We start from the raw sequence: 27,823 nt of genomic DNA, 5'->3' as shown, positions 1-27,823 counted from the left end.
TTGTTGATTTGTTAACTTTTTAAGCATTTTTCTTTGTTTACTTGCTGTATTTTCATTTTTACTTGTTAATTTTTTACTGTGTTTTCATTGGCTGTTGCAGGAATATGTTCAGATTGAGTTGTTGATCAGCTTACACTAGTTTACACTCAGAGTCGAGTCAAAAAAATCAAATGTTTGATAAACTCTGACTGGTCAGAAATATAATCGGGAGACCAAAAATATCTGCGTGAGTCTGTGCCCCTCAAACACGACTCGATTCACTCTACAACTGTCGACTCCAACAGACCCAAAAATCTGCAGACTAGAGCCGACCAGCACAGGCTCAGAATCAGGGCTAAAATTGGGGTACAAGTGAGGTGTTAGCCCAGCTTTAAATTAAAGTACAATGGAAGGTAAATGCTTTATGCGCTCTATTAAATTCTTCATTCTTCTTTCTCTGGATCTATTTCTGTCATGTTACTGTTGCTGCTCCTGGTTTCAGACTTACATCAGTTTTAAGATCAAGATTTCTGTGTTTTGACATAAAAATGAGTTTACCTGAGCAAGTCACACCAGCGTCTTCACCATGACTACAGTCGTGTTCGCCAAATCCTTTATGACTGCATGCTGTGATGGAGCTTTCATTTCCAGAACAACCAACATCATCCAGAAGTATTGGGCCACTTCCCTGACCAAAGTGGGCACTGTGAGGGGCGCTGACCGCTGTGCCACATCCCATCTTTCTGCACACCACTGCTGCATCATCCATGTCCCACTTATCATCACATACTGTTCCCCACTGGCCGTTATGATAGATTTCCACTCTACCAGAACAGACCCCGTACGTATTGACAAGTCTTATATTTAAGCTGTCTGTCACAGAGGGAGAAAAATGCACAGCTTTATGAACAGACATGATTTTATTAGGTTCTAATTTAACATGCAACAAAAAAATGGCTAAACATTGGATTCTGTTTTCCACTATGTTGTAGAGATGGGCAGTATGTCTGTATTTTATCATTATAAATTTTGTTATCATGATAATATGCATTTCTGAGCATTTGTGTAAAATGGAAATATGTTGAACTTTTCCACCATGAGGAGTAGCAGACTTCATCAACCTGCAATCCATTATGCTCCACATGATGTGGCAGAGTTCTCCAATGAAATTAATAGAATGCAACGCAGCAAACTTATAAGTGGACGCATGTTATTAAAGAACACTGAACAACAGCACCCCTTATATGTTGCTACATGAGAAGACACATCACATAAAGTGATCAGTCCTCTATTATATGCATATTAATTTCAAATCAGCTGTTAATAACTGGAAAGGAAACTTACCAGCCAACATGGTACCATCAAGAACAATGACTGCTGAAACAAAAAAAGATTTTTCCTTAAATCAGTGACAATCATAGTTGATCAGTGAGGCAATAATCTATAATTGTACAGTTATTTCCAAATGAGGGTCAATATTTTTTTGTCTTTTTACAGCAGGGTTAACCTGTCTTATCCTCAAAGGGCTGGTGTGGCTACTGGTTTTCATAATAACCAAGCATGAGCTTACATCATATTACTATTCAGGAATGAGACCCACTCATAAAAAAAGTGGAAGCCCCTTATGGGTAAACGTTTTTTACAGCATTGACAAGTTCAACACTGATATGAGGAAGTTGCAGAAACCATTTCCGTGTAAGGATTGGGATAAAGAAATAAACTGTCTTATATGGGCTGGATTGAAAATAAAATGGTGAAAATTAAGTTATAAAAAATAGCAGCTTAAATTAAAAGGATAACTGTAGGTAAGAGTGATTTTGTTTAGTGCTGAAGACAAAAGATTTTTACATAAAGACATTACAAAAGCAATTATTACTAAACCCGTGTTAACAGTTAAAAACATCTCATTTACTTTAGATAACGCCTGTGAATTCTTGAGAGCTTGTTGTGACTGAAAATCATCATTTGTTTTGGGGCTTTTGTGACAATACTTTTGCTCAAACTAAAAATTTAATGATTTACGTTTCCCTAACAGGGGAAACAAGTATTCATTTACTTTCACATACTTCCAGTGCATGTATCCACTCCAAGTGTACGCACACAGTTTTTTTACTTTTTGCTTATTAAAGTGAACAGACAATGTACTCTTAAGCATAAACATAGAATTGTTTTAAAAATGAAATTGATAGAGAACTATTTACACACCACACAAGAATAACAATGGAAACAAAAGGGTTACATTTTTTAAATGTCCAGTGGAAAATTTGCATATTGGGAATTGTTTTACATTGTGTTAGATACAGTTAAGCAGACTCTCTTTATGACTAACCATTAGCATAATTAAGAAGTGACAGATTCAACCAATCAGGTTTTGGTTTTTCATTGTTCAGGACGGGTTTTGTGGGGACAAACATCACTCATATATAGTGGTCACACTGTATGTCGAACACAAGGCCTGTGGCACAGTCCTATCTTTAAGGGTCCAGGCTGCACTGCCTGCTGCCAACAGAGGTGGATGGCAGCAAGCTGTCCAGCCTGCACCACCTGCTGTCAGCAGAGGGTGATGGTGGCAAGGGGCCATAACTTCATTGAACTCCAATTCCCACAAGCCCTCAGACTGACTAGGTCCAGCTAAATATACCTGCGGATTCCTCTACTTAAGGCTTTGGCAGAAATTGCCCCAAAAACTAAAGAGAGAATAAAAGAGGGCTATAAAGAATCTCCCAAAGCTATTTAAAGCCAAAAAAAGGTCTTGAGTTACAAACAGCTCCAAGAAATAAAAAAGGTGTTTGCTCCACCAAGAGCAAACAGCTCAAACAAAGTCTACCTTCCCTTCGTTCTTACGGAGGAGGTGTATTTTGCTTTCTCTTTCTTTTATTTCACCGTTCTAGTTCAGTTTTTGTTTGAGCGCGCTGGTTTCAGCATTTCTTTTATTTAACGTTTTCCCGCCTTTTCAATTACCTGTTGTCACCTGTGATCAGGACAGTATCTATTAGTGGTGGGAATCTCTTGGCACCTCACGATTCGATTTGATTATGATTCAGAGGCTGTGATGCGATTATAAAACAATTATTGTTATTGATATTTTTTTCTATACAGGATTTCTTTTTTCTCACTGTGTGACGACTTGCTAGTTCTAAAGCAAAGTCTGTATAATAGTCCACAATAAATTACCTTCCAATATCTTTTATTAATAAACCAAACGGAAATGATGTGGTAAGTAAACTGGAAGGCTCTGATTCACTGCGCATGTTTGGAGCACATGAGACGCTGCTGCCACTCATCTGTGATAAAATGAGCAGTTACAGTGAAATAAGATCCTGTGATAATGGATGTACACTCATGTTACATGAGCATGTTACAGCCGTCCTGCCTGTTTTCTTTAATGACTGTATAACTTCACATTTGATCTCATTGTAGAGAGTCAGGGGTCACTGTGTCAATAAAATATCTTTGAGACCGGACATGCGAACACTTAAAGACAAACAGATTTATTCACATTTAGAAGCTCCTGGTATGTTAAATCTGCAACGAGAGACTGTAAAACACTACAGTACAAGATGAAGTCACTTCTCTATCAAATTTCCCCGTTCCACCTTAAATGGTGCAGCAGTTACATTCGGCACCTCAGTCATAATTTAAGGTGGAATGGAAAAATTCAAACAAGAAGCTGGAGAATCCACTTCAGCCTCGTAAAACAGCCGAATGATAGACATTTTGCAATAAGGTGCTCTACTTCTGAGGAAAAGGATTTCTGGCAGAGACTAGAGGAAAGCGGCTGTAGCTTAAATTTAAAGCAGCTCTCAGTAAGTCTGTTCCAGCTGGCCACCAACGTCAAAAGACATTGATATGTAGTTGAATGTTGGTCGTGACGTAGGATGACCAAAATCCAACATACAGATGTCTAATTCTAACGTCAGACTGACGTAGAATAATGATGTTAGCTGACATTGATATTTTGTTGGTTTTAAGGTGTGATGTAACGTAACCAAAATCCAACGTCTGCCAAACGTCAAATGCCAACGTCAGATTGACGTAGAATAATGACATACAATAGTGACGTATGGTGACCAAAACCCAACGTCTATTCAACGTCATAACTTTAATATCAGATTGACGTAATATTCTAATATTATTAGATATTGATATTTTGTTGGTTTTACGGTGTGATATACTGTAGCCAAAATCCAACGTCTGCCAAACGTCAACTGCCAACGTCAACTGCCAACGTCAGATTGACCTAGAATAATGACATACAATTGTGAGGTAGGGTGACCAAAACCCAACGTCTATTCAACGTCATAACTTTAACATCAGATTGACGTAATATTCTAATATTATTAGATATTGATATTTTGTTCGTTTTAAGGTGTGATGTAACGTAACCAAAATCTAATGTCTGCCAAACGTCAAATGCCAACGTCAGATTGTCGTAGAATAATGACATACAATTATGAGGTATGGTGACCAAAACCCAACGTCTATTTACGTCATAAACTTAACGTCAGAGTGATGTAATATTCTAACATCATCAGGTTTTGATATTTTGTTGGTTTTAAAGTGTGATGTTCACTAACCGAGATCCAACATCTTCCAAACGTCAAATGCCAAAATAAAATTGAGGTAGAATACTGACACATACTCATGAGGAATGGTGACTAAAATCCAACATCTATTTATCATCATAACCTTAATGTCACATTGCCGTAACATTCTAACATCATTAGATGTTGATAATTTGTTGGTTTTAATTTATGATGTAAAGTAACTAAAACATCACATCCCAAAGTCATATTGACGTAAAATACTGTATTGCTGTCCTGAGGTATATTGACCAAAACCCCTACGTCTATTTAACATCAGAACCCTAATATCACATTGACGTAATATTCTAACATCATTAAATATTGATATTTTGTTGGTTTGAAATTGTGATGTAAATTACCAAAATCGTCTTCCAAACATCACATCCTAAGGTTATATTGATGTAGAATACTGACCTGCAGTTGTGAGGTATGGTGACCAAAACCCAATGTCTATCTAACGTCATAACCTTAACGTCATATTGCCATAATATTCTAACATCATTAGACGTTGATAAATTGTTGGTTTAAGTTATGATGTAAATCCAACATCATCCGAACATCAAATACCAATGTCATATTGATGTAAAATACTGACTTGCTCGTGAGGTATATTGACCAAACCCAACGTCTGTCTAATGCCACCTTAACGTCACACTGCCGTAACATTCTAATATAAATAGATGTTGATAATTTGTTGGTTTTAAGTTATCATGTAAAGTAACCAAAATCCAATGTCTTCTGAACATCAAATACAAACGTTATATTGATATTTATACTGACTTGCAGTCTTGAGGTATATTGATCAAAATCCAATATCTATTTAACCTCATAACCTTAACGTCACATTGACGTAACATTCTAAGATCATTAGATGTTGTTATTTTCTTGGTTTTAAGTTGTGATATAAAGTAACCAAAATCTTAGGTATGGTGACCAAAGCCCAATGTCTATTTAACGTCATAACCTTAACGCCAGATTGTAACATTCTAACATTGTTAGATGTTGATATTTTATTGGGTTTATGGTGTGATGTTCACTAACCAAAATCCAACATCTTCCAAACGTCACATGCCAACATCATATTGACGTAGAATACTGACACGTACTCATGAGGAATGGTGATCAAAACCCAACGGCTATCTAACATCATAACCTTAACAGCCCATTGCCGTAACATTCTAACATCATTAAACATTGATATTTTTTTGGTTTTAAGTTATGATGTAAAGTAGCCAATATTCAATGTTTTCCGATCATCACATCCCAACATCATATTGACGTGAAATGCTGACATGCAGTCGTGAGGTATATTGACCAAAGCCCAACGTCTGTTTGACGTCATAACCTTTACCTCAGATTGTCATAACATTGTACATTGTTAGATGTTGATATTTTGTTGGTTTTAAGGTGTGATGTTTACTAACCAAGATCCAACATCTTCCAAACGTCACATGCCAACATCATATTGACGTAGAATACTGACACGTACTCATGAGGAATGGTGATCAAAACCCAACGACTATCTAACATCATAACCTTAACAGCCCATTGCTGTAACATTCTATCATTAGACATTGATATTTTTTTGGTTTTAAGTTATGATGTAAAGTAGCCAAAATTCAATGTTTTCCGATCATCACATCCCAACATCATATTGACAAGAAATGCTGACATGCAGTCGTGAGGTATATTGACCAAAGCCCAACGTCTGTTTAACGTCATAACCTTTACCTCAGATTGTCATAACATTGTAACATTGTTAGATGTTGATATTTTGTTGGTTTTAAGGTGTGATGTTTACTAGTCAAGATCCAACATCTTCCAAACATCGCATGCCAACATCATATTCAACGTCATAGCCTTAAGATCAAATTTACATAACATTCTAACATCATTAGACATTGATATTTTTAAACTATCATGTAAAGTGACCAAAATCTAACATCTTCCAAACATCACATCCCAAGGTTATATTGATGTAGAATACTGACATGCAGTCATGACATATGATAATCAAAACCCAATGTCTATTTAATGTCATAATCTTAATGTTAATTTCATGTGATATTCTAACATCATTACACATTGATACTTTGTTGGTTTAAAATTGTGGTGTCAGGTAACCATAATCCAACATCTTTCAAATGTCATATGCCAATCACATATTGACAGAATACTGACATGCAGTCGTAAGTATTGTGAATTCAACATGACATTTTAGATGTTGATATTCTGTTGGTTTAAAATCGTGGTGTCATGTAACCAAAATCCAATCTCTTCCACATGTCTTATGCCAAAGTTGGTTTTAGGTCATGGAGTTTTAACCCTTACAAAATCAAATTCTAACATCAACAGACTATGACGTTGCTGGCTCTAATTCAGCAGACTGTTCTGGGCTGATTCTGGTTTATGTCTCTGAGAGTTTGTTGACTTTCAGATAGATATTAGCCAGATGCTGGACAACTTTGTATGGTTTTAAGTCATATTTAAGCTTAAGTGCCAATTCTAGCGTGAATTTTATGGCTGAACAATGTGGATGAAGGAAGAGGGCCACAGCACAATTAAGTTGCAGCAGATTTGTGCTCAGTTGATTTACAGCTCGGTACTTTTGGCCTATATCTGACATGTCATAAGGGCTCACCCAAATATCAGACAGTTCTGTGCCAGATGCTGGACAGCTGTGCATGGACTTAACTCAAATCTATGTTTAGGGCCAATTCTGACATGAATGTTGTGGCTCAATCATGTAGATGAAGGAAGAGGGCCAAACCTTTATGTTGTGGCAGATTGGTTGATTCACACCTCAGTTATGTCCATTTTAGCATAACACATGAAAAGCACAGGATAGCTAGGTTAATGTAATAGCTATCAGTTCAAGGTTTAGCTACATTACCCTTAATTGCTAATTCTTCATGGCTAATGCTAACTTATTCCTTAGCTAACGTTAGCTAACTACTCTAAGCATTTAACAGGAATAGCCTGTGCTTTTCGAGTGTTATGCCATAATGCTATAGCACTTTAGTTTGCAGTTAGGACATTAGCTCAAAGTTAGCATGTTAGCTTGGGTCTAGAGCGTTTACGCTGGGCTAACAGAGTCTTGTCTTGTTACAGCAGTAGCAGGTCCTCTCATCTGCACACACATCATCCTTCTGTGTAAGTCAGTAGAACTAGAAAACTGTTTAAAAATGAGTTCACTGCCAGGAGTGTGTTACATTAGTTCAACCTGTAAGTAGCTTAATTTTGATCATGGATTCCTCAATGTTTGTTAAAACAAAACTTTCTTGTTACATTGAATGGGTTGACACCTGAACTTCAGGGTCATTCACAAATGTTATTTATTCCACAGACTGTGTAAGTATGATTTTTTTCACATGTTTGCCATCTGATTTAAAATAAAATGTCTGTGAAATTACATTCTAAACTATTTGCTCTAAGGTAGATGTCAGATTTAGCCTGTATTTCAGTGGCCTCTCAACTCTGCTCAAGAATGACCTGCCACAAAGGTGAAGCCTTTTTTTTCCTTCATTCATTTACTGTTTTTATTTATTTACCCAGAAACAACATTTCACTCTAAAATCAATTATTAAGAAATAATATTACTAATAATAATAATAATCACAGATATTACTAATATTTTGCATGATCTGCAATAAATGAATGTGGCATCTTGCAGGGCCACACCTGGCTGGGGACTAAAGTGGGTACTCTGCCATAACTGTGTGCCATATATAAGCAAACTCTGGCCTACACCTTTATATATACTACAGTATATAGGCCAGAGCTGGACCAGAACCCTTAGTTCTACCCACTTTACAGTATGTCAGCCAGATCTGGTCCACATTTATTAGTTTGACTCACTTTACAGTATATGGGCCAGAGCTGGGCTACATCTGTTAGTTGTACTAATTTAATAGTGTGTTGGCCTTATCTGGGCCACATCAATTAGTTCTTCTGGTTTTCCACTATATGGACCAGATCTGTGCTGAGGACCCAGCCAGAACTGGGCCAAAACAAAACCAAGGATGAGGCTCAAAATTGGGCCAGATAAATTTTGCTAACTGGGAAGTCACAGTGTTAACTAACCAAAACCTAACATCTGCTAAACGTCTCAGTGCTAAAGTCCTTCTAATGTGGGATACAGACAACTAGATGTGGTATTTTGTGGGATGTCAGTTGTGGTGTTGAGAAAAAAAAAAGCTGTCTGTCAAAATGTCTCATACCAACTTCATACACATACTGCTGTTCAAAAACTTAAATATATTTATACAAACATAAACATGGGTAAAATATGCCATACCAATAAACTGTGATGCTACTCCTCTTTAATAACATTAAATTAAATAATAAAATTAAAATGAATAAAATTAATCTAAATGTATTTTCCTGCTGACACGCACAACCACAGAACGCGAATTTTGGGTCACCGAGCGACAGAGTGGCATGTTTTGACTGATTCGTTACTCAAAAGTCAAAATAGCTGCAGGTGATTGGCTGAGGAGGAGGAGAAGGGCGGGGGTGATTGGCTGAGGAGGAGGAGAAGGGCGGGGCCCCGTTTGAAAAACCGCGGACGAGACTGAAGATTGGAGCCAAGAGCGATGGAGACAGGCAGAGACACACTGGCACACAGACCGGGTGAGTACTGAGTAATTATAGTTTATTTGAGTTGTACAGAAATGCGGGCTTTACTAAAGTTTAGTTGAGCTAATAGGTTTAGATCGACTAACCTGAAGCTGGTTTCTGTTAGCAGCTAATGCTAGCGCCAGATTACCCCGGCAGTGTTAGTGTAAGAGCAATAATTTGCAATGATTCCAATAATTGTTTATTTGAATAAGCTGTGAAAGTTCTAGTTCCTTGCAAGTTATCAGTGTGATGTATGTGAAGGGGGTGGGGCTAAGAAGGAGGGAAAGGTTTACGCTACGAGCTGCTGGTATTTTGCTTGTTTTCAGCATTGTGAAATGGCGGATGAAGAGATACAGCCTGCTGCTTCTGCCGCCGCGATGCATTCACAACTGCCGTTTCAGATTGAACTTCCCGCTCCGTTCACGGGCGAGGGACTAGAGCCATTTAGTTCATGGATTCAGCGATTTGAAGTTGCTCTTGATGTTTCCACTGCGCAGTTAGAAAAGACAAAGCTACTCGCTGCTAGACTCAGTGGCCCTGCATTTGCATACTGGCAAAGTTTACCCCCGCGAGTGAAAACGGACTATGATCAAGCTAAATCTCGCTTGAGTGCTGTTTTTGGGCGAACCTCCTTTTTGGCTACTTTTCAGACACACTTAAATGCCCGCCCTCGCAGAAACCAGGAACCCCTCGTAGTTTATGCTGCTGATCTCACTAACTTAGCGGCTGAGGCTTTTCCAAAATATGGCCCGGAGGCGCAGAGTTGTGAAATTTTCCGCCGCTTTGTGACTGGTTTAGACCCGTCCCTTCAGCTTAAAATTCATGAACATGGGGCAGTCACCTTAGAGGCTGCACTGAAAGTGGCAGCCCAGTGTGAGCGGGCGCAGTTAGCCTTGACTGTTGCCGCACATACGCCTGTAATGACTGTTACATCACAAGCCAGCCACAGTTTACAGTCTCCACTTGCTGATTTAACAGCCGCTGTTGCTGACTTGAAAGCAGAACTGCATGACTTGAGACAGACACATCTGAAATAGACTGACAGTAGACTGGACCGACTCGCGCAGCAGGTTGCTGAGTTCCCATGGGGGCTGCGAGACTGTGCTCACCCTGGGCTCCTGCCATGCTCTGCTAATACCCATGGCTGGCCAGTTCGACATCCAAAGCGAGAGAGCCTTCATCACTGCAGCTGCGTCGACCGTTGTGTCACATCTTCACATGCTCCCACCATAGGGCGTCAACCTCTTCGGGATGACCTCTCACCACCACGGCATCGGTCTCCATCAGCTGGGAAGACTGGCCATCCTGCTGATCTGCGTTACACCTTGGATGGCGACAGTTCTGCCCACCTTCGAAGACCACGCCACCCTCTTCCTCATCATTATGACACACATCGCCAGCGTTCAGGTTACTGGGAGGACTTCTCTCCTCCCAGGCGTCGCCATGACAGGTGTCCTACTTGTTCCCCGTCACAAGAACGTCACCCACACCCAGTTCATCACTCCTCTGTCACAACCCATACTTCGAAGCCATATAGGGCCCGGTCCCCATCCCCTGCCCCACGGTATGCACGTACGAGACACTCCTCATCCCCTTCCCCACCCTCAGCCTCACATAATCGGCCTCCTTACCCTTCTCACTATTCCCCTTCACGCCATGTCCATTTTTCCATGCCACATGATACTGTAGACCCTTCCTCCTCCCAGCGTCAGGGAAACTATTAGAAGCTGGCATTGTGGGCCACATGTCAGCTTCGCCAGCCCAGTTGGCCCCTCCTCAGTCCCTTGACCCTAATGTTGACACATTCCCTGCTCCTGTCATAAGACTTACCCTCTCAGGCTCTGAACAGTATGCCTTGATAGACACTGGTTCCGGTCTATCCCTCATCACTGAGGAGTGTTGTAAGGCTATCCCTGCTCTGGCCTCTCAACCCATCAGAAAGTCCTTTGTCCTGGCTTCATCAGTGACAGGACATTTACTGGACATGATAGGATGTATTACGGCCCTTGTGCATATTGGTGATGTTACCCTGTCCCATATCTTTCACATTGTGCGCACCTCCAGTCACCCTGTGATTTTAGGATGGGACTTTCTTACACAACACAGTGCCACCCTGTCAGTACCACATGCATATTTACAGATATTTGACACTGTTGTGCATTTCTCCTCCCCACAACACCTTATTCCATTACAATGTGCAGCTATTGCTGCCTCCCCTGTCACTGTTCCCCCTCTGTCTGAAATGGTGATTGCGGTCTCTATTAACTGTGGAAATACCAAGGTGGCATGTGCTGAATCTTACATAGGCATTGTTGAACCACATCCCCCTTCGACTTCTGCGTTGGCCATTGCTAGGACACTCACAACAGTTCATGATGGACAAGGGCTAGTTAGGGTAGTTAACCCCTCCCCAGAACCAGTCTCCCTTGCAGGTGGATGCCCATTAGGCCAGGTGTTTTCCCTTTCAGGCCGTCCACAAGAGGAATACACTTTGGTCTCAGTTGCTGCCACCTCCAGCGCCTCCAGTTGCCCAACTCCGGCAGTAGATCTATCTCATACGTGTCTGACTCCGAGTGAAATACCACAACTTGAGACCCTTTTGAAAGATTTTGCTGATGTTTTCAGCTCCCACCCCTATGACTATGGCCGTACTGATCTTACCCATCATGCCATCGACACAGGTGATGCTAAACCCATTAAGCTGCGGCCGTACCGCGCATCTCCAGCCACACAGATCTTGTTACAGCAGGAAGTGGACAAGCTCTTGGAGCATGGCATCATAGAGGAATCCCATAGTCCTTGGTCCGGAAAAAAGATGGCACCCACCGGTTTTGTGTGGAATATCGCCGACTTAATGCAGTAACAATCAAGGATTCCCATCCCCTTCCTCGTGTGGATGACACTTTGGATAGGCTAGCTGGTGCCTGTGTATTCAGCACCATTGATCTCACTGCTGGATATTGGCAGATCCCACTTCACCCTCGAGACAAAGAAAAAACGGCATTCTCTACTGGGACTGGGCTGTTCCATTTCCGGATGATGCCTATGGGAATTTCCAATGCCCCCCCGAGCTTCCAGCGCTTGATGGAGTTGGTTCTCCATGGCCTCCACTGGAATATTTGTTTAATTTATCTTGATGACATCATTGTGTATAGTACTGATTTTGCCCAACATCTCCAGCACTTGAGAGAGGTTTTCCAACGTTTTCGTTCTGCTGGCCTCAAATTAAAGCCATCCAAGTGTCACCTTGCTTGCTCTTCAGTCACATTCTTGGGCCATCAAGTCTCTAGTGCAGGTGTTCGGCCCCCCCCTCTAACACTGAAAAGGTTGCGTCATGGCCCGTTCCTCACTCAGCTACAGAGGTGAGAGTCTTTTTGGGTCTCTGCTCCTATTATAGGAGATTTATTAAGCATTTCTCTGACATTGCTGAACCTTTGCATCGACTCACTCATAAAGGAGTGCTCTTTGAATGGTCTCCGGCTGTTGCTGATGCTTTCAAGACACTGAAACATGCTTTGACCTCACCACCCATTTTGGCCTTCCCCAATCTGTCTGCTCCTTTCTTACTGTATACGGACGCCTCCCTTCATGCCATCGGGAGTGTACTGTCTGAGAAGGGTGGCGGGAAAGGAACATGTCATTGCATATGCCAGTCATACACTCTCAGTTTCAGAAAGGAAGTGGTCAACATTTGATCGCGAGCTATACGCCATTGTCTGGTCTGTTCGCCACTTTCGTCATTACCTGGCTTTTCATCCATTTACCATCATCACAGACCACAAGCCATTGGTGGGCCTCAAAAAGCTCCCATTGGATCAGGATCCCACTGCTAGGCGTGCACGCTGGGCTGTTGAACTGGACCTCCACGACTGGACTGTAGTTTACCGTGATGGCACTAAACACCTCAATGCAGATTCCATGTCCCGCCGCCCCCACAACACTTCATCTGATATACATTCTCCCTCCATGCCTGAGAAGCCTCCTATGGCCACAACAGCAACCCAGACAGCTCCTGAACATTCTAGGCAGAAATATTTCCAGGCCCCAGCCTGCCACTTGCAGGGGACTGACTCGTCTCACATTTCCATTAACTTGGTTCACATTCAGGCAGATTGGGATCTCCCCACAAAACAACGGAATGACCCAGATATTGCAATGGTGTTTGGCTGGTTGGAACGTGGCTGGCGCCCACCCCTTTGGAAACTCAGAACATCATCCCCATTCCTTCGCAAGTTGTGGTCGCAGTTCCCTCGTCTGAGGATATGTAATGGCCTTTTATGTAGGCATGTACGCTGCTCCTCTCCAAATGGTCACCTTGGCCAGGTGGTTGTCCCTCGCCTACTAATGCCTGAAGTGCTACGTTTCTTGCATGGGCACCCTGCAGCAGGACATTACGGCGTGGCTAAAACGCTGGACAGGGCTTTGCGCTCCTTCTATTGGCCCTACATGTCCTCTGACATCTCACAATATTGTCGTCAGTGTGCCGCGTGTCAGTCACGGCGGTCACCGGTTCCCAGTTCCCAAGCTCCGCTGGTCTCGATTTCACCTAGCCGACCCTTTCAAATTGTGGCTGCTGATATCACGGAACTTCCTGTGTCACCCAAAGGCAACCATTATGTATTGGTTCTTATGGACCTATACACAAAATTTGTCAACCTCTACCCACTGCAGACTCAAACAGCTATTTCTGTGGCACGCTGCATCTTTGAACAATACATCCCTCAGCATGGTGTCCCTGAAGCTCTGCACTCAGATCAGGGACGGCAATTTGAATGTGACCTCGTGAAACAAATGCATATGCCTCTTCTCTGCGCATGCGGCTTAGGAAAGCCTACGAATCGGCTACGGCTTTCAGGGACAGAGCCCAAGAGCGCCAGTGAAAGTACTACGATCGCCATCTCAACTATAGCCCCTATGCACCTGGTGACTTAGTTTTAGTAGAGGACCCAGCCCACCACCGTAATAAGCTTGCCTCACGCTGGATTGGCCCTTATGACATCTTGGGCCCAGTTGAGTCAGCGGAAAATCCTTTGCCTGTTGTCTTTCGGGTACGTGACTTGGCCCGTCCACTAAATACGCCCAAAGTCCTACACTACAATCGGCTGAAACCTTTTTTCCCTGACCCCCATGGCACTGCTGTCCGAGCTCCGCTGTCCGCTCCTCCTAACCCTCCCACCTCTTTGATCTGTCCCTTGTGGCCTGACCCACCTGAAGCTTCAGAGCTGGCCCGTCCCCTCATGACCCTGCCAAACATGCTCCCACGCTCTGAGCGCAGCGAAGTCTCACAACCACCTTTACCCAGCCCCTTGACACACACCCTTCCGGCACAGACAACCTCTGCCCCCCAAGAACCTGTTCCTGCTCCCCCAGGCCCCCCTCTTCTCCTTCAGGACCGATGTGGAGCTGGTCCGCAGACAGACAGGCAGGCAGGTTGTTGCACATTTTTCAAAAGTCACTGACGTGCTGCAGCATCTGACCCGCGTTTTTACTGAGAGGTTGGCAGCTGCTGTGTGATTGTGTGAGAGAGAGAGAGAGAGAGAGAGAGAGAGAGAGACTTGCTCAGAGACATAATTGCTCAGAGAGACTTCCACTCTTAAGTATTTTGAGAGAATGTTTGCAAGGCGCCTTTATATCTCAGGGAAAAGGGTCTGTGTATCTTTGGGCATTGGATTTTCATGTCAAGTCCAGTTTTGAAAAACAGGAAAATGGGTCAGTTGTTGTTTTTGGTTCTGTTATTGTCACTGGAAAATCAAGAAATGACATCCATCCCTCCCTCCATCCATCCATCCATCCATCCATCCATCCATCCATCCATCCATTCTCTAAGCCGCTTCTCCGTCCTATCCCAGCAGTTTTTGGGCGGAAGGCAGGATACACTCTGGACAGGTCGCCAGTCCATCGCAGGGCAGACAGACAGACACAGACAGTCACTCACACATTCACACCTAGGGGCAATTTAGCATGACCAGTCGGCCTAACTGCATGTCTTTGGACTGTGGGAGGAAACCCATGCAGACACGGGGAGAACATGCAAACTCCACACAGAGAGGACGCTGATCACCCGGCCGGGGAATCGAACCTAGGCCCTCCTTGCTGTGAGGCGACAGCGCTACCCACCATGCCACCGTGCCGCAAAATGACATATAATTAAATTAAAATAATAATAAAATCAAGAGGAATAAGGGGACTAGTTTATGTGTCTAATTTTAACATTTTCTATCACTTAAACAATAAATAAATGAGACACCACAGAACTCCTGCCCTTCAGACATGAACAGCTCCAGGTCTAAGAATTAAAGCTCTGAGCTGTCCTGAGTTCAGATTGTTCTTATAGGTTCATTCCATGGCAGCTGCCACTGGCTCTGGTTTTGGGAGGAAACTTTAGAGGCGCGTCAAGCAGAGCTGTGCAGCGGCTCAGCACCAGTAAAAAAGGACATTGTTGTGGTTTAGTGATGTAAATGTTGATCTCTAAGTCTAAAATGTATGTAGGTGTGATTTTATGTTATTCTGTGCTCTCCTGTGTCTCCTTCTTTATCAAGACACTGTCAGCAACAACTCATGGGAGGTGTGGCAGTGCATACAGAACATCACAAACTTCAGAGGCTGTGATGTGACAGCAGGAGTACTGAGTGCACCGTTGGCAGAGGAGCTGAACTGCTTCTTTGCTCGCTTTGATGCATCTCAGCAGCACTCTTCTGCTCCTGCCCGACCTCCACCCCCACCTGGCTTCCACACCACTCCACTCACTGTACAGGAGCGCGATGTCAGACGGGTGCTCCTGGCAGTGAACACTAAAAAGGCTGCTGGTCCTGATGGAGTACCCGGCAAGGTGCTCAAAACGTGTGCTCACCAGCTCGCCCTCACCTTCACCAAGATCTTCAATCTCTCCCTGGCCCAAGCCATCATCCCGCCCTGCCTGAAGTCAGCCACAGTCATACCAGTGCCGAAAAAGTCTACCATCACCAGCCTTAATGATTATCGCCCTGTGGCCCTCACACCGGTAATCATGAAGTGCTTCGAGAGACTGGTACTTCAGCACATCAAAGACTCTCTGCCCCCAGACTTCGACCCCCACCAGTTCGCATACCGTGCAAACAGGTCAACAGAGGACGCCATAGCAGCAGCTCTCCACTTTGCACTGAGCCACCTGGAGCAGCAGCACAGCTACGTCCGGATGCTCTTTGTGGACTACAGCTCTACTTTCAACACAATCATCCCGGACATTCTTATCACCAAGCTGGGCACCCTCGGACTCCCCCCCCCCCTCACATGTGCCTGCATCAAGAACTTTCTCACCGCCCGGCCCCAAACTGTGAGACTTGGCCACCTCTCCTCCACTCGTATGCTTAGCACCGGCTCACCACAAGGCTGTGTGCTGAGCCCCCTCCTGTACTGCCTCTACACCCATGACTGCAGTCTGGCCTACGACAGCAACCTCATTGTCAAGTTTGCTGACGATACCACAGTGGTCGGACTCATCTCAGAAGGAGACGAGACAGCCTACAGGAAGGAGGTCCTGAAGTTGGCAGCTTGGTTTTCAGAGAATAACCTGGCTCTGAACACCAAGAAAACAAAAGAGATCATCGTTGACTTCAGGAAGCACAGCACTGACCCAGGCCCCCTGTCCATCAACGGCGAGTGTGTGGAGAGGGTCCGCACCTTCCGGTTCCTCGGAGTCCAAATCTCAACCGACATCACCTGGACAGACAACATCACAGCTGTCATCAAGAAGGCTCAGCAGCGACTACACTTCCTGAGAGTCCTCAGGAAGCACAACCTGGATTTCAACCTGCTGCTGACCTTCTACCGCTCTTCCATCGAGAGCCTGCTGACGTCCTGTATCACAGTGTGTTACGGCAGCTGCACCATGACAGACGGGGAGAGGCTTCAGAGGGTAGTAAAGACAGCACAGAAGATTATTGCCTGCCCTCTCCCATCCCTGATGGACATCTACACCTCCCGCTGCGTCAGCAGAGCGAAACGCATCACAATGGACAGCTCGCACCCCGGATCTGTACTGTTTGACCTGTTGCCCTCAGGAAGGCGGTACAGATGCATCAGATCAAGGACAAACAGACTTAAGTACAGTTTTTTCCCAAAAGCAATAACACTTCTCAACTCACAGATGCACTGATAGTCTATCCCCAGACTTCCATTACCCACCTACATACCAGTCTATTCCCAGACTCCATTACCAGCTACTGTGCAATACTCTGCATATGGAAATGTGCAATCATACTGTACATGTGCAATTATACTGGAATATGTGCAATATTTAGCAATGTGCAATATTTATTGACACACAACACAGCTGTAAATATCTCCATATTTATATCTTGTAAATACATAGTTTTTTATTTTGTTTCTATATTTATTTCACATACATATATACACATATATACAAACGCATAGAACTGTGCACAACCCCTCCCCATTCTATTCTGTGTCATTTGTTTACATTGTGTGTTTGCACTGAGATGGAGTTGCTTTTAATCTCATTGTACTGTGTATAGTGACAATAAAGGCATTCTATTCTATTCTATTCTATATTCTATTCATTACAACAGAAAGCCATTCAGTCCTCCGAGTGCAGCACAGACAACCAGCACCTTCATTAAATTAAGCTAAACTCTCATTGACAGAGGAGACTCGGTGTTGGGCTTGAGATCCTGTTGTGCTGTTTGTTGTGAAGAAAAGGGTGGATTTACTGTTATTTACACACAGAAACAACCAAAATCGTGAGTGTAAACTACAGTGTCTGAATGTCTGCTGGAGGCACGTGCCTGCAAAGGGGAGTCTGGATTCTGCACAGCACTGACAAACAGGCCTGATTCCAGAGTTTCTGAGACCATGTCTGCACTCTGCACATCTGTTTTCCGGTTTTTATTTATTTATTTTTAGATAAATAAAACACTACCCTTTATTCAGTTGTTTGTTTGTCATTTAATTTTATGAATAGTTTGTGAAACTGACCCATTTTCCCTTTTTTTTCAGTGCTGGTTTTGAAATGACAGTTGAATGACCAAAAGATACATGGACTGAGTGTATTTCTTCTTCTTCTTCTTCTTCTTCTTCTTCTTCTTCTTCTTTTTGTACTAATGATAATACAGCCCACTTGTGTGCATTTCTGTGATCTATCCCCCCAGGAACGCCACTCACGTGATGTTACGGGCAGGTGGACTTGAAGGAAAAGTCACAGTAATGTTCCTGAACGGTACAAAAAAGATCAGTAATGTCAAGATTAGCAAGTGCATTGTGATGTCGGTAAGTTTACTGCTACATTAGCACTTAATCAGGTCCTTAAAACTTGTGGGAAATAAGCATGTTTGCTTGAAAGTCAACAACACAGCTTTGTTATATTTTGCAAGCTGGCAGCGCAACAATAACCCCTACTGAATAAAGACCATTAGAGCAGTTAGGATTAAAACCTAATGGTTTTTGCCCCCTAATGGGAACTAGCTTAATGCTTACCAATAGAGACTGGTATTTTCCAAATGAAGAACTAGATGTGTCTGGAATCTGACACTAGATCACTTGTTAAACCTTTAGGATCCTTTACATTATCAATCCATCAAGAAAAGCAACAACACATTACAAACCCCCACGAACCAATAGAAACTTGATGCTTTTAATTTTTTCTTCATCAGGGACATTATAATCCACATTATAATCCATTATTGCACATTAATTTAAATAATGCTTGGTGTGGAGCATGGTTGGGTATCAGCAGTGACTTTTGTTTCTAGCAGTATCTGAGCTCAGGACTGTCTTTCTCTCTAACCTACAACCCAAATTCCAGTGAAGTTGGGACGTAATGTGAAACAAATAAAAACAGAATACGATGATTTGCAAATACTTTTCAACCTATATTCAATTGAATACACTACAAAGAGAAGATATTTAATGTTGAAATGGTTAAACTTGATTGTTTTTTGCAAATATTCACTCATTTTGAATTTGATGCCTGCAACACATTCCAAAGAAGTTGGGACAGGGACAACTTCATCAAAAGATTCAGAGAATCTGGAGAATTCTCTGCAAGTAAGCGGCAAGACAGAAAACCAACATTGAATGCTCGTGACCTTCGATCCCTGGGGTGGAACTGCATTAAAAACCGACATCATTCTGTAACGGATATTACCACATGGGCTCAGGAACACTTCAGAAAACCACGGTCAGTGAACACAGTTCGTCGCTCCATCTACAAGTGCAAGTTAAAACCCTGCCATGCAAAGCGAAAGCCAGATATCAACAACACCTAGAAATGCCGCCGGCTTCTCTGGGCCCAAGCTCATCTGAGATGGATTGACGTGGAAAAGTGTCCTGTGGTCTGACGAGTCCACATTTAAAATTGTTTTTGGAAATCATGGACGTCATGTCCTCCGGGCCAAAGAGGAAAAGGACTGTCTGGATTGTTATCAGCACAAAGTTCAAAAGCCAGCATCTCTGATGGTGTGGGGGTGTGTTAGTGCCCATGGCATGGGTAACTTGCACATCTGTGAAGGCACCATTAATGCTGAAAGGTACATACAGGTTTTGGAGCAACATATGTTGACATCCAAGCAGCATCTTTTTCAGGGACGTCCTGCTTATTTCAGCAAGACAATCCCAAGCCACATTCTGCACGTTACAACAGCGTGGCTTCGTAATAAAGGAGTGCGGGTACTAGACTGGCCTGCCTGCAGTCCAGACCTGTCTCCCATTGAAAATGTGTGGCGCATTATGAAGCACAAAATACGACAACGGAGACCCCGGACTGTTGAGCAGCTGAAGTTGTACATCAAGCAAGAATGGGAAAGAATTCCACCTACAAAGCTTCAACAATTAGTGTCCTCAGTTCCCAAACACTTACTGAGTGTTGTTAAAAGGAAAGGTGATGTAACACAGTGGTAAACACGCCCCTGTCCCAGCTTCTTTGGAACGTGTTGCAGGCATCAAATACAAAATGAGTGAATATTTGCAAAAAACAATAAAGTTTATCCATTTGAACATTAAATATCTTCTCTTTGTAGTGTATTCAAGTGATTTATAGGTTGAAAACGATTTGCAAATCATCGTCTTCTGTTTTTATTTGTTTTACACAACGTCCCAACTTCATTGGAATTGGGGTTGTATTGGTAACTAGCAAAGATACAAGAAGAGTTTTGTCTGTCTAGAGAAAGTAAGTCGCTCTAGAAAAGGGCTCCAGACGTATCAGCCAATTAAAGTTAAGGGGGTGTTCCTGGTGTGGGCATTCTTGTTTTATCTAAACGACTTTCATTGCAGTTCAGCAGAACTGTTTGGTTTAGCTTAGAAGTGAGCCGCAGCACTGGCCTCCAAAAGTTGATGATTATCAGTATCTGCTGTATTTTTGTTTGTAACATTACAGATATGGATACATGTTGCGTGTTCTGATGCACAGTGGAGTGGCTTATTATCATAAGGCATGAATTCTAGTTCTGTTTGATGGCTATTTAAGCAATAAAACACTCAAGGTTGTGTTAATGCATAATAACATCATGGCTATTATTTGATATATGGTTAGATTATCACAGCTGTGATGTTATACATGATAACACACAACCTTCAGTGTCCTATTGCTTTTATACAACAGTTTCTACAAATTAAACAAACAAAATAAATCAAAGAGTTTCTTACTGAATATGCTTTAATATTGACAGTGCGTTTTGCCAAAAAGTAGTTCTACAACAAATTTGTTTGGGCTTAAATAACAAAGGGTAAACGAGGCACAGGTGGAGACAATCATGGGCGGAGACATGAAATGAGGGGGCCGGACTAGAAATACCAAAACGCACATGGACAAGACTGGGAGGGGCCAATCATGACACCAGCTGTTATCTGTAACAAGAAACTGCCAAACACTAATGTTGCAAAGCTGAAGTCAGTTTCTCATTCAAATTTTCCTCTTCCACCTTAAATGATGCAGCAGTTATATTCTGTCACCTCAGGCACTATTTAAGGTGGAATGGGAAAATTTGAACATGAAGCTGGTGAATGAGAAGCGACTTTAGCCTCCTTTAAAAAATCAAATGTTTAGAGACATTTTACAAACAAATATTCATTTTGAGGGAAACTTTCCTGCTAGAGATGTGAGAAAAGTGGCTACAGCTGAGCTAAAGCTTAAAGCAGATCAAATTAGGCATGTGTTTTTGTTAATATTTTTGTAGTCTATACAAGGACATTAGCACATACTGAGACATATTTGCAGCCAAGATGGTAAAATTGACAAATTTTTGTGGCTCCCAAGGTGGTTTGATTTTTGTTAAAGGCCAAAATGCCCTCTCTCAACATTTGGGTTGCCGACCCCTGCCCTAGCTTGTTGACCTATCAGCTTGTAAGGTTGCAACCAAATGTTGCATGATTGGAACATTTGAGACTGTAATATAGTTTAATACATAACCGGTATATACTGATAAATCAGTGTGATGAGTCAGTTATTAACCTCAGAATTACTGCTTTGAGGGATGATTAAACTCAGCAGTCTTCTGAGTAGTTTAAATGTTCACAAGTGATAAGCTTAGCTTCTTTTTTTTTTCTTCTTTTGTTCCTTTAGCTTTTTCTTCATCATTGCAGCTGCTGTCAAAAAGTGGTACAGCAAGGACCAGAACATATTTCCTGTTCCATGGCAGAACACCTTTTAACAAGCCCCCTGGACAGCTTGGCAGTGGGGTCTACATATCCAACCCAAAACAGTTAGGAGCCCAATATTTATTCAATTTAACTGTTTTTTTTCTGTCTCTTTGAAAGAAGATGTTGTCTTTAGTTGTTTTACTAAAATAAATAAGCAAGTGTTTTATTGGTACTTTTTCATCAACTGTCTTATTTTGAGAGCAATTATGAATATGATGAATGATATGTAACCATGGTTGAAATTAGGTTGAATTCAAGTCGCTGAACAACGTTGAGTTTTGATACCAGTCTGAACAGCCTGAAAGAGAAGTCTTTTTCCTTTGTTTTTTTTTTTGTTTGTTTGTTTTTTTTGTTTGTTTTTTTTGTTTGTTTGTTTTGTTTTTTTTTGGTGTGTGAGTGTATGTGTTTGTAATTTTTTTTTTTTTTTAAGGTGACAATTTCAGGAAGCTATTAAATGGCGAGAACAAGGTTGGGGCAGCCATTGCTCAGGTGGTAGAGCAGGTTGTTCATTAATCAAAGGGTTGGCAGTTCAATTCTAGACTCCTATTGACAACTGTAGTGCCCTTGAGCAAGGCACCCAAATACTCTGACTAACATTGGTGTAGAGCCAACAATGGGTTTCGGCATCAGTCCGATTTTCATTTTCAACCATAATTTAACATCTGTCCAACATTGGGTGTTGATGTCAAGCTGATGTTGGGTTTTGGTGTCAGTTTATTTTTCATTTTCAACCAAAATCCAATGTCTCTACAACGTCGGGTGTTGACGTCAAGCCAACGGTGGGTTTTGGCGTCAGTCAGATTTTCATTTTCAACCAACGTCTTCAAACAACGTCTTTGACGTCAAATTGACGTCCTGTGCCTGCAGGGACAATGTGCACCTATCTGGTAGATGTTTCTTATATAATGGCCAATGAGTGTTAGAACAAATTGGTGTTCCTGATACATTGGCAGCTTAGTGTAGAGTGCACATTGGGCTCGGCCCCACGGTGTGACAACTGAAAGACTCAAAACACATTTTTTGAGAATGAAGTGGAAGGTTCCTTACTGGCCATATCAACGTCTTAGTTTCCATCATATGTGCACTACTTGATTCAAAGGCAAATCAAGCCAATACTGCTTAAAGGAGAACTTTAAGAAGAGCTGAAATTGTCTGATGCAAACGTTTTGATAAGCATCTTCATTTGTGGGAAGATTGAGTTCCAGAGCCAAGAGAGTTATTGTGTGCAGGAAATATATTGTCAAATGTATTCACTCGCCTATAATTCAGGTGTTCCAATCACGTCCATGGCCACAGGTGTATAAACTAAGCACCTAGGCCTGCACAATGCTTCTGCAGACATGAGTGAAAGAATGGGTCGCTCTCAGGAGCTCAGTGAATTCCAGTGTGGTACCGTGATAGGACGCCACCTGTGCAACAAGTAGAGTCATGAAATTTCGTCACTACTAAATATTCCACAGTCAACTCTCAGTGATATTATAACAAAGTGGAAGTGATTGGGAACGACAGTAACTCAGCCACGAAGTGTTTGGCCACGTAAAATGACAGAGTGGTGTCAGTGGATGCTGAGGTGCATAGTGCAGAGAGGTCACCAACTTTCTCCAGAGCCAATCACTACAGACCTCCAAACTTCATGTGGCCCTCGGATTAGCTCAAGAACAGCGTAGAGAGCTTCATGGAATGGGTTTCCATGGCCGAGCAGCTCCATACAAGCCTTACATCACCGAGTGCAATGCAAAGCAAATGCAGTGGTGTAAATTGCTGCCACTGGACTCCAGAGCAGTGGAGACTTGTTCTCTGGAGTGACCAGTCATGCTTCTCCATCTGGCAATCTGATGGACGATTCTGGGTTTGGCGGTTGCCAATTTCATTCTCCCAACTTTGTGGGAAAAGTTTGGGGACGGCCTCTTCCTGTTCCAGCATGACTGCGCACAAGTGCACAAAGCAAGGTCCATAAAGACATGGATGAGCATGGAAATACTTGACTGGCCGGACCTCAACTCAATAGAACACCTTTGGGATGAATTAGAGCAGTGACTGTGATCTTCTCACCCAACATCAGTGTCAGACCTCACAAATGCACTTTTGGAAGAATGGTCAAAAATTCCCATAAACACACTCCTAAACCTTGTGGAAAGACTTCCCAGAAGAGTTGAAGTTGTTATAGCTGCAAAGGGTGGGCCGACATCATATTAAACCCTATGGATTAAGAATGGGATGCCACTCAAGTTCATATATGTGTGAAGCCAGATGAGCAAATACTTTTGGCAATATAGTGTATGTAACATTTCTACTGTTTTAATGCACTTTGAGTCCAAAGCTTATGTTAACCTTAACTAACACAAGGTTAAGATTAAATTGTTACTGTACAAATACAGAGTACAGTACCAGTTAGGCCTGGGCAATAACTAAAAATAATTAGCCCAGTATTTTCTAGTTAAAAGTAATTATTATTGATAATACTGCCCCTTTCTCTTCTGTTTGAGTCTATAGGCTTTTTAACATGTTGACTGTTTTAATGAAAATCTTTAATAAATCTGAGTAACCCAACATCTTTTGAGTGTTGTCACCTGTCATTATAATAAATGTTAGTGTAAACACATGTTCATGAGTTTCTTCTGCTGAAGATTTGTAGTGACTTAAGTGCTAACAACGCTCCCTGCTGGAGGAACGTCAGACTGCAAGTGATTTTCAAAGTGATTTCCACACTGAAAACAAGTCATTTTCTTTTGTTACAGCAGCGTTTACTGAATCCAGCTAAACACCAGGACACTGTGCACAGAACATACTGCACAAAAGCTGTATGTGAGGCTCAGAGGAACTTTCTCTTCAGATTAGAGGTAATTTAGCTGGTCTATGCTAACTTCATCATTTCAGCTTGTTTTTTTTATTAGAGCTGTGAGTCACTTTGAGGAGAGCTGAAGTTCCAAAGCACATCAGCATTTATTTTTGATTCTATTCACGTCAAGTAAATTAAGAGTAATTTGTGTGGTAAAGGGAGGATTTCAACGCATAGCAGAGAGAAATAACACAAAACAGCCAACAAACAACAATCTCTCTCTATCTCTCTCTCTCACATCTATGTGTGAAACTGACTGCTGGTCCGTGAAGTGTAAACCCCAGTTTCCCTCTATTATTCAAGCTGTTTAAGGGTGAATCAGTCCTCTCTAATTCTCTCTGAGTTCTTTTACCAAAACAGTCATTATCGCCTTGTACACATCAGCATCGGGTTACTTGTCCATCATCGACGAAATCTGATTACATTAACATATCACCCAAGCCTAATATCAGAAGAACAAGATAACATGCTATTAATAATTTATGATTAAATTCAAAAATTCAATTCAAAATACGTTGTAGGCAGACAACCATTCAAAAGTTTGAAATCACTTGCCATATTAACCTTTGTTTTAGAATAATAACTTTATACAATGAGGAGTTAAATATTATAAACTATTACCAAAACTGCTATAAAGATATTTTATTCAATCTTTCAAGAGTTCAATGAGCAAGAACTTCGTTTGTTGTCAAGTTATCTACCTTGAGATTTGACCTCCACTTTTGAAATATGAATTTTGGATGGTAATTTTATTATATCATGCTGAACACGTCTAACATTTCATATTTTTCGTTTACAGTTTTATGATGTTCTACTAGTGAGCTGAAACTTGTGAAGTTGCACAGAGCGAGCAGATAATTTTATGCATTTTTCTGCAGTCAAATCAGTTTTATATGATTGGGAACACTTAACTTTTTGAACAGAAAACTTTTTCCCTGTAGCATATTTTTTCAGTTTTACTATCAAAAGATTGAAGGTACAGCCGTTCCAGTGAGCATCTGCCCTGTCAAAACAAGTTCTTTGCTATAAAAATGTATATAGTGCATCTTTATAACTAAAGTACAGACACAGCATTTTGCTTCTGGAGAAAAAGGAATAAAAATTGAAATTACCGAGTATTAAAATGAGATGAGGTCTCAGCATCCTGGGCCTTGGATCCATGTTCGAGCCTTGATCCGTTTGATTTATATTAGTTTTCACTGCTGCTGACTTTGAATAGTTTCACTCTGAAATGCTGCTGACTTCGTTGGTCGAGGCTGCAGAGGCGGAGTTTCTGTTCCTCTTTCACACTTTTCCTGTGCTGTAAAAGACAAAGCCCATGTAGTTATTACCAGAATTGTTAAACAGAGCTAAAGAAGTGTCTACTGTCACACTTTGTCTACGTTTACTGGCGATAAACTTGGACTGGCCGAAATGAATCTGTGTGTGTTTCAGAGCACTGCTGTTGGCAGCATTTTCAGACTGATTTTGAGGGCCCTGTGCACTCTTAATGTTTAGTGAATACCATAGATTACTGTCAGTTCAATGTGTACCAGAATACATTACAAGTCTGTTGTTGCTATTCCACAGACTGACACACACCATTGTAAACTACTTTATTTTTGTAGATCTGTGTTTTGTACCACCTACACTACATTGCCAAAAGTATTCGCTCATCAGTCTTCACATGCATATGCACTTGAGTGAGATCCCATTCTTAATCCACAGGGTTTAATATAATGTCGGTCCACCCTTTGCAGCTATAACAGCTTGAACTCTTCTGGGAAGGCTTTCCACAAGGTGTAGGAGTGTGTTTATGGAAATTTCTGACCATTCTTCCAGAAGCGCATTTGTGAGGTCAGACACTGATGTTGGACAAGAAGGCCTGGCTTGCAGTCTCCGCTCTAATTCATCCCAAACGTGCTCTGTCAGGTTGAGGTCAGGCCAGTCAAGTCCTTCCACACCAAACTCGCTCATCCATGTCTTTATGGACCTTGCTTGAGTATGAAATTGTTCAAAATCTCTTGTTGCTGATGCATTAAGAGTTCCTTTCACTGGAACTAAGGGGCCGAGCCCAAAACCACTCCCCCCAAATATACAGTACGCACCTGAGCATCCGCTGACCCTGCTCTGGCATTTTACGTGGCCTACATAGCCAAGTTGCTGTGCAATCACTTCCACTTTGTTAATAGTTACTTAGTAGTGAGTAAATTTCACGACTGGACTTGTTGCACAGGTGGCGTCCTATCACGGAACCACGTTGTAATTCACTGAGCTCCTGAGCGCGACCCATTCTTTCACTAATGTTTGTAGAAGGAGTCTGCAGGCCTAGGTGCTTGGCTTTATACACCTGTGGCCATGGAAGTGATTGGAACACCTGAATTCAATGATTTGGATGGGTGAGTGAATACTTTTGGAAATATAGTGTATTTGATAACTGCCTGCCCTAAATTGACTGTGGGTGGCAATTTTGTCTGTTAGTCAAATGGTGCTTGGTCACAGTGAGCAACACAAAAAATGGCAGAACTTTACAATTTACAAAGAACAAAGACTGTGAAATTTTTCCTTAATTCTTCTTTCATCATGGCAGCTCCATGGGAAAATAGGGGGTACAGGGAGGGAAAGATATTTATAGAGATAATTATAAAGATAATAAATATTCACAAAAAATCAAAGACAAACATTACAATAAACCACACAAATACACTTTACTCCGCCACCAGATTCTACTATACACTCTACAGCCCAATATCTGTGTGTTCTAGCTGAGCACTTATCTAAACAGTTTACTCATTTGGGTAAGTATCACAGTTAAGTGAGGGATGATCGTTTTTAAACTTGTTAAGTCTCTTCAGTTCTCTAAAATGTCTTATTGCAGGCATGTAAATATTATATTTAAATATTATATTTACCATGTAGTTCATGCAGTGGATTCGACAAAATACCACACACTAACCTTTCCTTATTTTTCCTATAGGCTGATGAGAATTTACTGCCTGATGCTAATCGTATCAGAACCAGAATCAGACTTTATTGGACAAGTACAGTGGTATACAAACGTTTGGGCACCCCTGATAATTTTCATGATTTGCCTTTATAAATCATTGGTTGTTTGCATCAGCAATTTCAGTTAAATATATCATATAGCAGACGAACACTGATATTTGAGAAGTGAAATGAAGTTTATAGG

General features: G+C 41.8%; 1 long non-coding RNA gene across 1 annotated transcript; it reads right to left on the bottom strand.

Annotated features, from left to right (window-relative positions):
- Positions 1 to 748: 748 nt before the first annotated feature.
- LOC119265095 lies at positions 749 to 25,836 on the bottom strand. The gene is made up of 3 exons (XR_005131390.1): positions 25,767 to 25,836; positions 1,324 to 1,356; positions 749 to 852 (listed from the first exon to the last, which is right to left on the bottom strand). It is a non-coding gene; the product is annotated as an uncharacterized LOC119265095 (long non-coding RNA).
- Positions 25,837 to 27,823: the final 1,987 nt, after the last annotated feature.

This window comes from Pygocentrus nattereri, chromosome 14, assembly GCF_015220715.1.
Source record: "Pygocentrus nattereri isolate fPygNat1 chromosome 14, fPygNat1.pri, whole genome shotgun sequence".
NCBI lineage: Eukaryota > Metazoa > Chordata > Actinopteri > Characiformes > Serrasalmidae > Pygocentrus > Pygocentrus nattereri.
The sequence above is the reverse complement of the archived record's forward strand: the minus strand, read 5'-3'. Positions and strand labels throughout refer to the sequence as shown.